At 39.6% G+C, this 12786-nt stretch overlaps 1 protein-coding gene across 2 annotated transcripts in view; it reads right to left on the reverse strand.

Moving 5' to 3' along the window:
• Window positions 1-1701: 1701 nt before the first annotated feature.
• Window positions 1702-12786, reverse strand: part of zhx2a (zinc fingers and homeoboxes 2a) — a 107719-nt gene continuing 96634 nt past the window's right edge. For both annotated transcript variants that reach the window (XM_063056255.1, XM_063056264.1), the window contains one exon: window positions 1702-10077. The gene's annotated coding sequence lies outside the window, so the exon portion shown is untranslated. The remainder of the gene's footprint in view (window positions 10078-12786) is intronic.

The raw sequence follows: 12786 nt of genomic DNA on the forward strand, positions 1-12786 counted from the left end.
GAGGGTGTCCCTTTAAAGCTGAGGTAGTTTCTTCAGCCAGAGGATAGTAAATCTGTGGGAATCATTGCCCCTGAGGGCTTTGGAGGCCAATCATTCTTTTTATTTAAGGCAGAGACTGAGAGATTGTTAATTGGCAAGAATGTAAATGAATATGAAGAGAAGGTGGGATAATGAGGTTGAGAATCAGTCAGGAATGAATGACAGCAGACTTGATGGGCCAAAGAGCTTAATTCTGCTCCTTTATCTTATGGTCTATGGTAGTGGTTCCCGCAGTGGGTGATATTGCCTCCAGCTGATTCTGCCAGCAGTAAAGGAGATTCTTATGATTTTACATAAGATACCAGATACGAAGTGTGAGTCAGTATTTCAGGTTGAGCAATTTTTCAAAGAGGGACATTTTGCTCGCCAACATTCTTGCTTGTGCAATTGATGGGGCACCATCAATGACAGGACGTCACTATGAGGTTATTGCTTTCTTGAAAAAAAAACTATAACATACTTACCATTCACAGACAACATCTTGTTGCAAAAAAAACCTAAGTGATCTGTTGCACAAATCATTAAATACTGTCATCACAGCAGTGAATAAAATCAAGCCCTATGTTCTCAATTCTTGACTATTTTGAGATTATACTGAGAATGAACAGTCTGTACACTTGCTGTTGCATGTCAGATGGCTCTCAAAAGGAAACTGACACTTTCAGAAACTAAATTTTTTTGAAGAATCGAATGTTTCAGTAATAACTCAAAAATATTAGGCTGACATTATTTATTTGCAAGGTTTAATGAAATCAATCTTCAAGTGCAAGGAAGTGTGAACCTTATCAAAGTCAGATCAGTCATCTCCACATTTCTGTCCAAATTAACCCTATTTAAGTGCAGCACTGGCTGTCACAATCTTTTCCAATTTCCGAGTTGGGGAAAAAAAAGTACCAGATGATGATCTTCAAGCTGAAGCTGAGGTTCAAAAAAAATCAAAGACTTTGAATGCTATCCTGCGCTGTGGAAAAAGGTCAAGATGTTCTTTATTGCCTTTCCAGCATCATATTTCATGGAGCATGGTTTCAGTGCAGTCGCCAAACTTTTTTCAAAACAATGAAACAAAGAGCAAGTAACTTTACTTGGGGATCTGAAATTCCTTGAGTGACAGTCTGTCTAAAGTTGAGAAGCTTTTATCACTACACTAAGCATACCTCTCTCATTGAAAAGTGAAAAGGAAATAAAGTTGTGAACAGTTGGCTACCAATGTACATGAAAACTGTCGATGAAAATGGTATTTACTATAATTAACTATTTGTAGCTTTACATAGTTGCAAAAATATTCAAATCTATTTCTCACTGCATTTGCAGTTCCTATTTACTTTCACTGTGTACCATAAATCGAAATTCTTAATAGTTTTTATGTACTGGCCGAAAGGGAGAGCGGGTCACTGGGGATGTGGTCTGGGAGCCAAGGAGGCGGTAACCAAAAAAGTCTGGGAACAACTGACCTGTGGTCTTACTTCACAAGTACAACACCTGAGGTTAAGATCAAACCCAGGTCTTGTTATCTAATTACCTCTGTGCTACCCACCTTTACAATGGCAATTTGGAAAAGTGAGAGCACGGTACACAAAGTGGAAAATGTCACACATTTTGATGCAATTGCAACTAAGCTTTAAGCTGATTGACGTAGAAGAACAAGACATGGCTGTGCTGCTATTCACTCCAAGTAAACAACCCAAGTCACATTGGGTCTTAATACACAAGAAAAACAGTTTTCAATTTATTTCTTTGAAAAGGATTCTGTGCACTTTCCAAATGTAACAAATTTTTAACCATTGTTGTCAGCCAATACGTTCACAGAACTATCAGCAAGCAGGAGAAGATGGAAAAGGGAGTTTTAATTACTGTTTTATTCACAAATTATTAAAAATAATAAATATGATAAAATATTTAGAATAGAAATGCTGAACATTTAAGTGTATGAATAGTGAACTGGTTATTTTCTCTCTACTAGTTAGTGGATCATGCAGGACATATAAAAGAAAGTCTATATTTCTGGTAACAGTATTCAGGAAAAGTCACAAAAGCAACTTGAACATTTTACAGTCAGTTGTACATCACAGATACAGACCCTGCTGTCCACTTGACCACAATCCCTATTCTATGTGTTAATTCCATTTGCCTGCGTTCCATAACTCCTTTCCTATTGCAGCACCCATCCAAATAAGTTTTAACATTGTAATTGTAACCATCTACAGCTTCCTTTGGCAGTTCAACACACACACCATCATATGTGAAAAATCTTTAAATTTCTCCCCTTTCACCTTAAACATAGATTCACATCCCCTGAACCAAGAAAAAAGCAAGACTATCTATGCCTTTCAATTTTATACACCACTGTTATCCCTCAATCTACATTCCAGTCAGAATAAACGGAACCTATCTTATCTCTTGTTATATCTTTAGGTGCTAAAATTAATTCCAAAGAAATTGAGTATCAAAATAGATTTGCACAAGGTAACAGTGTGGATCAATAAAAGGATTGGTACATTTGAACAGGTAAATTTCATTTAGCTGTGTTCAAAATGCTTGAAAAATGCAATAAAGGTATGACTAAACCAAATGCAGATGAATATATATTGACAATGACAAAAGAATAGTTTACTTCACAATGAATTAAATCACTTACTGTGTAGCAGAAACTTACACAAGGGATAAATTTTATATCTCAATGATCTTTGCAGGATTTATGTACTGACCGCAATTAAAAACATAGGAAAAAGACTTAAGTTCTCCTGCTTTGAAATTTATGCATGATTATAATTCACTTTAACAATAATACTTTTGTCTGACATTTTGTGCTAATTAAGACAAAGATTGCAGGATTATGAATGACAACTTTTTTCCTCTGGAGTCAATTGCAAACATTTACACTCAGTGGCCACTTTATTAAGTACACCTGTTTTTTAATGCAAATATCTAATCAGCTAATGATGTGGCTGCAATTTAATGCATAAAACTTGCAGGTTGTTGTTGTTCAGACCAATCAGAATAGGGAAGAAATGTGATCGAAGTGACTTTGATCATGGAATGATAGTTGGTGCCAGACAGGGTGGTTTGAGCATCTTGGAAACTACTGATCTGCTAGGGTTTTCATGCACAACAGTCTCTAGAATTTACAGAGAATGGTGCACAAAAACAAACAAAAAAAATCCAGCAAACTATACTCAGACAACTAATATTGATAGGGGTGTGCAGTTTCAAAATATGCCTGTGAAAATGCAAGGTATCGTTCACCTTGGCCAAGGCTCTTTCACCACATACTTAAAATAATTGAGACCTTTACTGTCCAAGATATAAAGGGTGGCCATATGGGGAACACTAACATGAGGGGTCAATGTCGTCTCACCCTGGAAAATATCTGACTCTAAATCTCTGAAGTCCTTACTTAATCACACTGCAGGGAGAAAGACCTTCAACATATGGACAACATTAGTTCAAGAATGTGATTCATCACCTTCTTGGGTGTAATTAGGAATAATGATTAAAACCCAACTACAATTGATGTTGAAATGCAAATTGCTTGGGAACACAGAACTACAGTGGCAGTTATATTACTTGATTAGAATTCATTAATGTACAGACACAGCATGAACAATATCAACCCAGAGACATGTTCAAATGTCGACTTGGCAGAGTAATTAAGTCATTCTGCATCGAGAAGCTAATATCATTTATGGTCATTATTAAATTACTGGATTGTCAAGAAGAAAAGAATGGTTCCCCAATGAGAAGGTGAGCATCCACCATCCTTAACCTGCCAAGGTTATATGTGACTCTAGTAACCATCAGTGCAGATAGTGGTCCCTCTACAGTCGGGGAAAATTGTACAGCATAATAGACATTGACCTTATCTGTGATGTTCCATGAAACAAAGCAAAACTACACTACAAACAGTGCCCAACATCAGATTAACAACTAGCGAGGATGTGCACAAGCTTTTAATCAGTTAATACCGAGTTTAGTAAACATAATCCAAATAGAAATAAAAGTCAAAGCCGTTATTAAGGTAATAAGGCAATATAATCTTTTCTTACCTTTTTATTGGAGTTACTGCAGTCATATACAATACCATCTCACCTGCACAATTCATACATCCTTGGACTAGCAGTAGATCCAACTTGTTCTATTTACAATTAATCAGTAAAGTTTTCTTTCATTTGATTGGTTTAAGGTTTGGTAACCCAGCCAATAAAATTAAGGCAGTCCAGTGCAGCAGCCATTTTGAGATGGGCTGCTGTCTGGTCAAAGTGCTGTTGGTTGTCCAGGTGTGGGCTTTGGTGAATGCTATGCTTCAGCAAGGAAGGCAAACAGCACCAGGGTGGTGGTTTTCTACTACTTCTTAAGCTGATCAGATTTCTCCCCTCAAAGCTTGTAGTCATGGCAGGTGAACTTTGAGCTGTGTCATTCCCCTCCTGTGCAATGTTGAGACTCAGGAAGGCTGCCAGAGTCTCTGATGACTACGTGTAGTAAGTGCATCAAGCTGAAGCTCATCACAGTCCGCATGACGGCACGGAAGCTGTGCACGGGTCCACTGGTCACACTGCAGCCTAAAGATCTAAAGGAAGATAGGAAGTGTTTGACCAACAGGAGGAGCAGTTGCAGTAAGGTAGTGGAAGAATCTATTGCAGCTATCTCCCTTCAAAACAGATATATGTGGGGGTGGGGGGGGGGGAGGAGGGAGATGGCTCATCTTGGGAAGGCTGTAGCTAAGATATTAGTGGCTCTGCTGTACAAGAGGGCATGAAAGAATGGCAGAGCTATAGTGGTAGGAGATTCCATAGTAAAGGGAATAGACAGGAGCTTTTGAGGCCACAAACAGGATTTCTGGTTGATACATTGCCTACCACGGATGTCTCGGAGTGACATTCTAAAAAAAGGGAGGGTGAAGAGCTAGTTGTCAGTCTGCATGTCGCTGCCAATGATATAGGGAAGAAAAAAGCAGGGTGTGCTGCTACACGCTGAATTTTGGGAACTAGGAGAAAATTTTTTAAAAGGACCTCAAATAGAATTATCTCAGAACTGCTACCTGTGCCCATGCTGGTCAGACTGGGAATGGCAGAGTAGCTAGGGTGATTATGTGGCTTGAGCAGTTTTCAGATCCCTGGGGCATTGCAGTTGGTTCTGCAGGAGGTGGAATCAACACAAACCAGACACTCTGCACCCGGGCAGGGCTGGGATCAGTATCCTAAGGGGATTGTTTTCTGGCAGAGGGAATGGGAATCCATGCAGAAAGGCAGAGGTATGCATTGCAGAAAACCTACAGCACAATACTGGCCCTTCAGCCCACGATGCTGTGCCAAACAGGTACTGTACTTACTTTAGAAATTACCTAGGGTTACCCATAGCCCTCCACTTTTCTAAGCTCCATGTACTAAACGTTTAAAGAAAAGTGAGGATGGAGTATAGAAAACTCAGATGCAAAAGACAAGGACTTCATAGAATGCATCTGTGACCTTTCTTGAACATCATGTCATTAAACCTACGAGAGAACATGTAGACTTAAATCTGGTCCTTCAACCTACAACCACTATATTATACCTAAACAAGGGAGATGACAAAGGTATCGGGGGGGGGGTTAGCTAACATAGTAACATAGATTGGGAACAGGGGCTATATGCGGGCCAGTTGATGAACAATGGAAGACTTTTAAATATCTTTTAGAGCTAAATAAAAGTATATTCTGGTCAAAAGCAAGGACTGAAAGTGTGGGGAGAGCCAGTCTTGGAAAACTAAGGAAATAAAGGAAGGCATACAAAGTCACCAAGAGTAGTGAGAAACTGGAATAATGGGAAAATTCAAAGAGCAACAAAAAAAAACACCAAGTAAAAGATAGATTATACTAGCACAAAATATAAAAACATAGTAAACGTTTTACAATTATATAAAGCAGAAAAGGGTGCCTAAAGTGAATGTAGGTCCCTCAAAGACAAGAAGGATGAATTAATATTGGATAATGTGGAAATAATCGAGGCTTCCAACAAATGTTTTGTATTAGTCTTCATGTCTGACATGTCAAAGGAAAATGTTATTGATGTGATGGAGAATAAGGCCATCTTAGAGAGGTACTGCTGAGCTACCTAGTGGGCCTAAAGGTAGGGAAGTCCCTTGGTCCTGATGACAGTGTACTGAAAGAAGTAGTGGAAATCATAACAGAGGTGTTTGTAATAATTTACCAAAAGTCACTGCATTCTGAACAAGTCCCAGCAGATTGGAAGACAGTGTTTAAAAAGAGGATGTAGGCAGAAGGCTGATTAGCATGACATCTGTAGGTAGAAAAACGCTTGAAGGTATCATTAAGGATGAAATCATGAGAAATCTAGATTGAAATGGTTTCATCAGCAGACGTTACATGGATTTTGGAAGGGTAGGTCCTGTCTGACAAACTTATTGGAATTATTTGAGGAAGTGCAGGGCAAGTGCAGTGGATAAAGGGGAAATACAGAAGGATGTGGTATACCTGCATTTCCAGAGGGCATTCAATAATGCTGCAAGACTTATCCAACAGGTTATCAAGGCAGCAAAATAATGTTGGCCTTCACTGCTAGAGGGACTGAATTTAAAAGCAGGGGGGTTATGCCGCAACTGCTGAGGCTACACATGAAGTACTGCATTCTGATCATTTTACTTGAAGAAAGACATACTGGCTTTGGAGCAATTCAGAGGACATTCACCATGGTGATTCTGGAGATGAGGGGTTAGCCTGTGAATATACTCACTGAATTCAGAAGAATGAGGGAATCCTATTGATCCCTTTCATAATTTTACATGTTTCTGTAAGACAGAGACAGGAAGGTTAGGGGACATGGCCTCAAGATTCAGGGAAATAGATCTAGAATGGAAATGAGAAAGAAGTGCTTTTCCCAGAGATGAGTGAATCTGTGGAATTCTCTGCCAAGGGAAACAGTCGAGGCTACTTCATTAAATATATTTTAAGACACAGATAGACTTTTGTAGAGTAGGGGAATTAAGGTTTACGAGGAAGAAGTGGATAAGGTGGAGATGAGTCCACAGCAGATTAGCCATGATGGTAATGAATGGCGAAGTAGACTCGACAGGCACTTGGGCTACTCCTGCTCCTATTTCTTTGTTCTCCATTTACAAGCATCTCCAAAGGATGGCACATCTTCATTCAAAGGAAAACTTTGATAATTTCTTAGATTCCTGAAGGAAGCAAAGGGATGATTACTAAATCTTCCTGAAGAAGGGCCTCGGCCTGAAACGCTGACTGTTTATTCATTTCCATTGATGCTGCCTGGCCTGCTAAGTTCCTTCACCATTTTGTGTGTGTGCTTTGGATTTCCAGCATCTGCAGAATTTCTCGTGGGATGAATAGTAAGCTTGGAAGTGCTGGTTTAGGTCTTGCAACTTCACAATAACTATATTTTATAATGAAAACTAAAATACATGTTTGTACAAAATCAAATAATTGAAACAAATTGTGTAATAGCAGAATTTTAAAAAAATAGTTGGCCCTCATAATAACACACATGATAAAAAAAGTCTAAACTAATAGCAGCTGCAGTCAATCAGCTGGGATGGTTGTTAATAAAACACATGCAGATTTAATGTGCATAATAAATTAAGTGACATTCTATTAAATATAACTATTTGGGGCCACTAGCAGAGTTTGTTATTAAATCACAGTGTAATCACATTCATTGTTCTTTGATGTATTAGGCTATATTATTTTCACATCTTTAACTGTAACTTAGCAATTTTAAAAGGGGCAGGATTATTTTTCCAGTGTAACTTTTAACTCTCACCTGTCCAATTTTTAAATATATGCCACAATGCTTTTCCATTTTTTTTTTGCAATTAATCCCACACTCTAATTAAACCGAACCCTTCGGGGTAGAGTGGACAGGACAGCAAGGAAGTCCATCAAAGCTTGAAGTGTGATCTGGACCAGCTAGGAAAATGGACTGGGAGAAAAAAGGGCAGATGGAATTTAATGCAGACAAGTATGATGTGTTGCACTTTGGGAGACAAACCAGGGTAAGACTTGCACAGTGCATGATAGGCTCTGAGCTGTGCTACAGAACAAAGGGACCTGGGAATGCAGATCCATAACTCCTTTGAAGCTGCATCATAGGTAGGATTGTAAAGAGCTTCTGGCACATTGACCTTCATAAATCAAGACACCGAGTACAGAAGACAGGATGAACATGGCATCGTTGAGGCCAAATTTAGAGTACCATATACAGTTCTGGTCACCTACCTACAGGAAACGATCAATAAGCTTGAAAGAGTGCGGAGAACATTTACATGGACGTTGCTATGATTTGAATGCAAGATTTAGGGAAAGGTTGAAAAGGAGTGCAGGAAAATGAGGGGAAATCTAATGGATGTGTACAAAATTAGCAGGGAATATAGATATTGTGAATACATGCAGGCATTTTCCCCTCAGGTTGGCAGAGACTAGAATTAGAAGTAATTGGTTTAGAGTAAAATGTTAAAAGTTTAAGGGGAGTCTGAGCGGAACTGCTTCACATCACTTGAGGGGGCAGTGTGGGTGTAGAATGAACGGCCATTGGAAGGGTAGATGTGGGTTCAATTAACATTTAAGAGAAGTTTGTATAGGTACATGGATGGGAAGAGTTTGTTGCAATGTGATCCAGGTGCAAGTAGATGGGCCAAAGAGCTTGTTTCCATGCTATAGTACCCTGAATACAAAAAGCCACCCCTTGCAAGTGGCTGTTTAGAGTTCTCGACTGAAATGTGATTACTTTCCCTTTGCAATGTTACTTAATCAGACAATAACAAGGATGGAGATTGAATTCATGACTGAGACCTTGAATGAGTTAATAGAATTATAGAAAACACAAGAGAACAGGCAAATTAAGCCTCTCAAGCCTGCCCCATCATTCAATTTGATGATGACGGTTGATTAACACTGTTCACAACTCCTCTTCTGTGACATTTCCCTCGTCTTTCAAAAATTCATCTGCCTCTACCTTAAAAACCTGTCATCTGGTCTCCACACCCTCTGGGATGAAGAATTCCAGAGATTCACTAACTTCTGTGGAAAGAAATTTCTATGGCATCTGTTTTGAATGAGCAGTCTCTTATCTTGCAGTGATCCTAGACAGTAATCAGGATAGAATTTGAATTCATCATTGCCATGCAAGTTGAGGTCTTATGGGAGATCACAAAGTCAGATGTGTGCCTTTCAGCAGCTGTTAACAGCATAAACCCATCTGTCCAACTCCAAAAATCTAACTCAGACACTGCCAATAAGTCTCCCAAACTTTGATAGCGACTAGAATGACAACAAAAATGCAAACCGGGGACAACACAGTTTATTTTCTGAATATGCAATTTTGCAAAAGATAGGAAACAAGTTACTGCAACTTTAATGATATCATACTGACATAAATAAGTCAATATTGCACATCTCTAGCTGAGTGAAGCTGGCTAGAGCAGTTTGCATTCCATTATAAATGTAGCCTCTTACAATAAAAAGCTGCTAACAATAATGTGCTTGTTAAATATTTTCTTCCTGCCATTTTGTATGTCAGAGATCAAAAGATGTCAAAAGATTCAGTCTCTCAGTCCTCCTTGATCTGGAGGTCCAGACTTTTTTTATTATTTACTTCTAGTTGTGAAGTAGTGACAGTAAAAGATGCCAAAACAACAGCCTGATAGTGGTTACTAAATCTAAAAAAAAACAAGAGGGCGCAAAGAACAGACCCTGATCTGTAAAGTTAACTCTCACCAATTATAAATGTAATAAAATTCCTAAATTGTACAAATCTGTTCAAAAACAGAAAAAAGATATTTACAAAGACCCTTTTGATTGCAGTAGTAGTAAAACTTTGGCACTGTGGATAGAATTGAATCTCTCACTTTCAGAAAGATACTTGTACAGTAAGTCAGTCTTTCATTCCGTCTCTCTTTGCTGTTTCACACAATACAGAGCGCGAGACAAAGCCTCAGTTACTTTCTTTGCATCATAGAGAATAGAAATGGTAGTTGTAGTTTTCTTTAGACACGTTGCTATGTGCGTCAGTTATTTTCTCATTTGGTTTTCTGCAAAGGAGAAAACAAAAGAGATGTTACATACTTTAACTAAAGACAAACCCTACCAAACATAATCACACCAGAGTTGCAAATCACTTGCCCTGGGATCGGTTTTTCACCTCTTCTGCCAACTTGTGTAACTTAATCTCATTTTGACCTTGAAGCATTCACTGCCTCTCTTGCCAGAGATACTACTTGACCTGCTAAAAATCACCGGCAATTTTGTTTGTTTGTTTCGGTTTTAGTTTTAGATTGCCACTTTGTTCAATTTTCTCCTTCATTCCTTTTCAAGATCCTTGTGAAGGGCCTTGGTCCTCCAGGACACATTATTCTTTATGTGCCTTGTAAACTACCTGGTTCCAAATGCACTACAATGGCCAGGTGGCTGAGGAGGAGGAGGAGGATTTCAAGAAAGTACCAGTCTCCATAGTTAAGGAAGAAGTTTGAAATAACACGGGTTTACTAAATGAATACCCAGGTCGGTGGGTTGTCTGATGAGGTATGGTCACACAGTTTAAGCTTATATCAGTTGGAATGGTCACACAGTTTAATCAAGTGATTTGATTGAAGCATCCAAGAAGCAGAGGGACTGGGAGAATATGAAGTGGGTATTTAGTGGGAGAAGGTAGAATGACCTCTCTGCTTTTATACTACATGCCTCAGCGTTGCAGCTTCTACATTACAAGAGTTAATTCCACACCTCCAGCAGCCTGTAGGTCATTGAAGGGAAAAGTTAGACGAGAACACAAGGGTGAAGGAAACAGAAAAACATGGTAAGCATGAGGCGGAGGAAAACTGGAAGGAGGATGTAATGCAGCATTTCGGAGACTGGTCAAAGTTCTTGATAAATATTGACCCAAAAGGGTATTCTACAAAAGGTTGGAGTAATCTTTCCACTAAACATATCCAACTCCTAATTTTGTTTTATTTATATAAATTACAACAGCATATCAACAGAAAATTGGTGGCACAGTAGTGCTGTTGGTATGACTGCTATCTCACTGCTCTAGTGAATTGTGTGTGGAGTTTGCACATTCTCCCTGGGACCACTGGAGTTGAAAAGAATTGATGTTTTGGGTCGAAACCCTACATCAGGAATCTGATGTGCCCCAACAGATGCTGCACAACTCGCTGAGTTCCTCCAGAAGATCATTTGAGCGAGAATGCTGCACTTTTCTGGAGAAATAACCCTGCATTTTACTGGAAGGTGCTTGAGATTATTTCCTTTGCTCTTTCGGAGAGTCAGGAGAACACACACCACCCCTCACTGAGGGGTCAGCAGAGCAAAGGGTGAGTAGCTTCACATTCCTGGGTGTGAACATCGCAGAGAATCTAGCTTGGGCCCAACACACTGATGTGGGACAAAGACTCATGCAGTGGCTCCGCTTCTTTAGGAGTCTGAGGAGATTTGGACTGCAACCAAAGACTCTTGCAAACCTGTAGTGTTCAAAGAAGCATTCAGACTGACTGCATCACAGCGTGGTACGGGGGATCCAATGCATAGGAATCAAAGAAGCTGCAGACTCAGCTACCTCCATCATAGGCACAACACTGCCAGAGGACGTCTTCAAGACCAGGTGCATTAATATGGTGGCATCAATCTATAAGGACCCTGAAACACCCAGGACACGCCCTCCTCTCATTACTACCACCCGAAGGCAGTACAGGAGCTTGAAGGCCCACACTCAGTCCCTGAACATCATTTCATCATTGCTTTTATTTTGCACTATTTTTGTAATTTGTAGTAATTTTGTCTTTGCAATGTACTGCTGCTGCCACAAAACCACAAACTTCATGTCAAGTCAGTGATAACAGTGGGTGGCACAATGCTTGACAGTACAAGCAACCCGTGTTCAATTCCCACTGCTGTCTGTAAGCAGGTGGTACGTTCTCCCCGTGACCGTGTGGATTTCCTCCCGCAGTCCAGTTGGTACGTTAATTGGTCATTGTACATTGTCCCGTGATTAGGCTGGGGTTAAATCGGGGGGTTGCTGTGCAGCATGGCTCGAAGGTCTATTCCGTGCCGCGTCTCAATAAATAAATAGATAGAGAAATAAAATAGTGGACGTGGCTTCCAGTAGAAAATACTTCTCTGTGAACGTATTCTCCAATTCATTGGCTGATAGTGCTGCCAAGAGAGCCATTTATAAAAAGTCTGCAGGGAGTTGATGGTAAGTTCTGGAGCTGCATCTGTGCTGTCACACTGTCAGTTTGCAGACTCCAAGTGCTGTGTGTTCACCCAGTAGCAAACTTGTCCATGGAGCCAGTGCCTCACAAGCCCGCAATGTGAGCAGACGAGAACAACTCCCAGGAAGCTCATTCTAGTCAGCAGAAATATTGAAGTTGTTTTCCAACCTCATTTTCTATCCTTATTATTGTTTTTAACCTACTTCTACTTCAGACAAGCTCCTACCCAAACTGGAGCAGGTGTAGAACCAACACATGGAGGGGTGAAGGTACCAAAGCAAAATTACATTGCAGTGGCTGCTTGGGAGATCCAAAGTGCTTTACAACTGAAGCAAACATGATATGAATGAATTGTTAACAAAGCATTTAAGTATTTCTATTAAGTATTTAAATTATTAATCCAAACATTTTTTTAATATAGGAGTTCAACTTTGTCCCAAGGTTCTGATTAGTTTTGAATGTTTATGATAGTCACAGACATTCAATCTCTGACATATCACCCACACTTGTGCAAGAGCTATAACTAGCTGT

Source organism: Mobula hypostoma, chromosome 1 (genome assembly GCF_963921235.1).
Source record: "Mobula hypostoma chromosome 1, sMobHyp1.1, whole genome shotgun sequence".
NCBI classification, from domain to species: Eukaryota; Metazoa; Chordata; class Chondrichthyes; order Myliobatiformes; family Myliobatidae; genus Mobula; species Mobula hypostoma.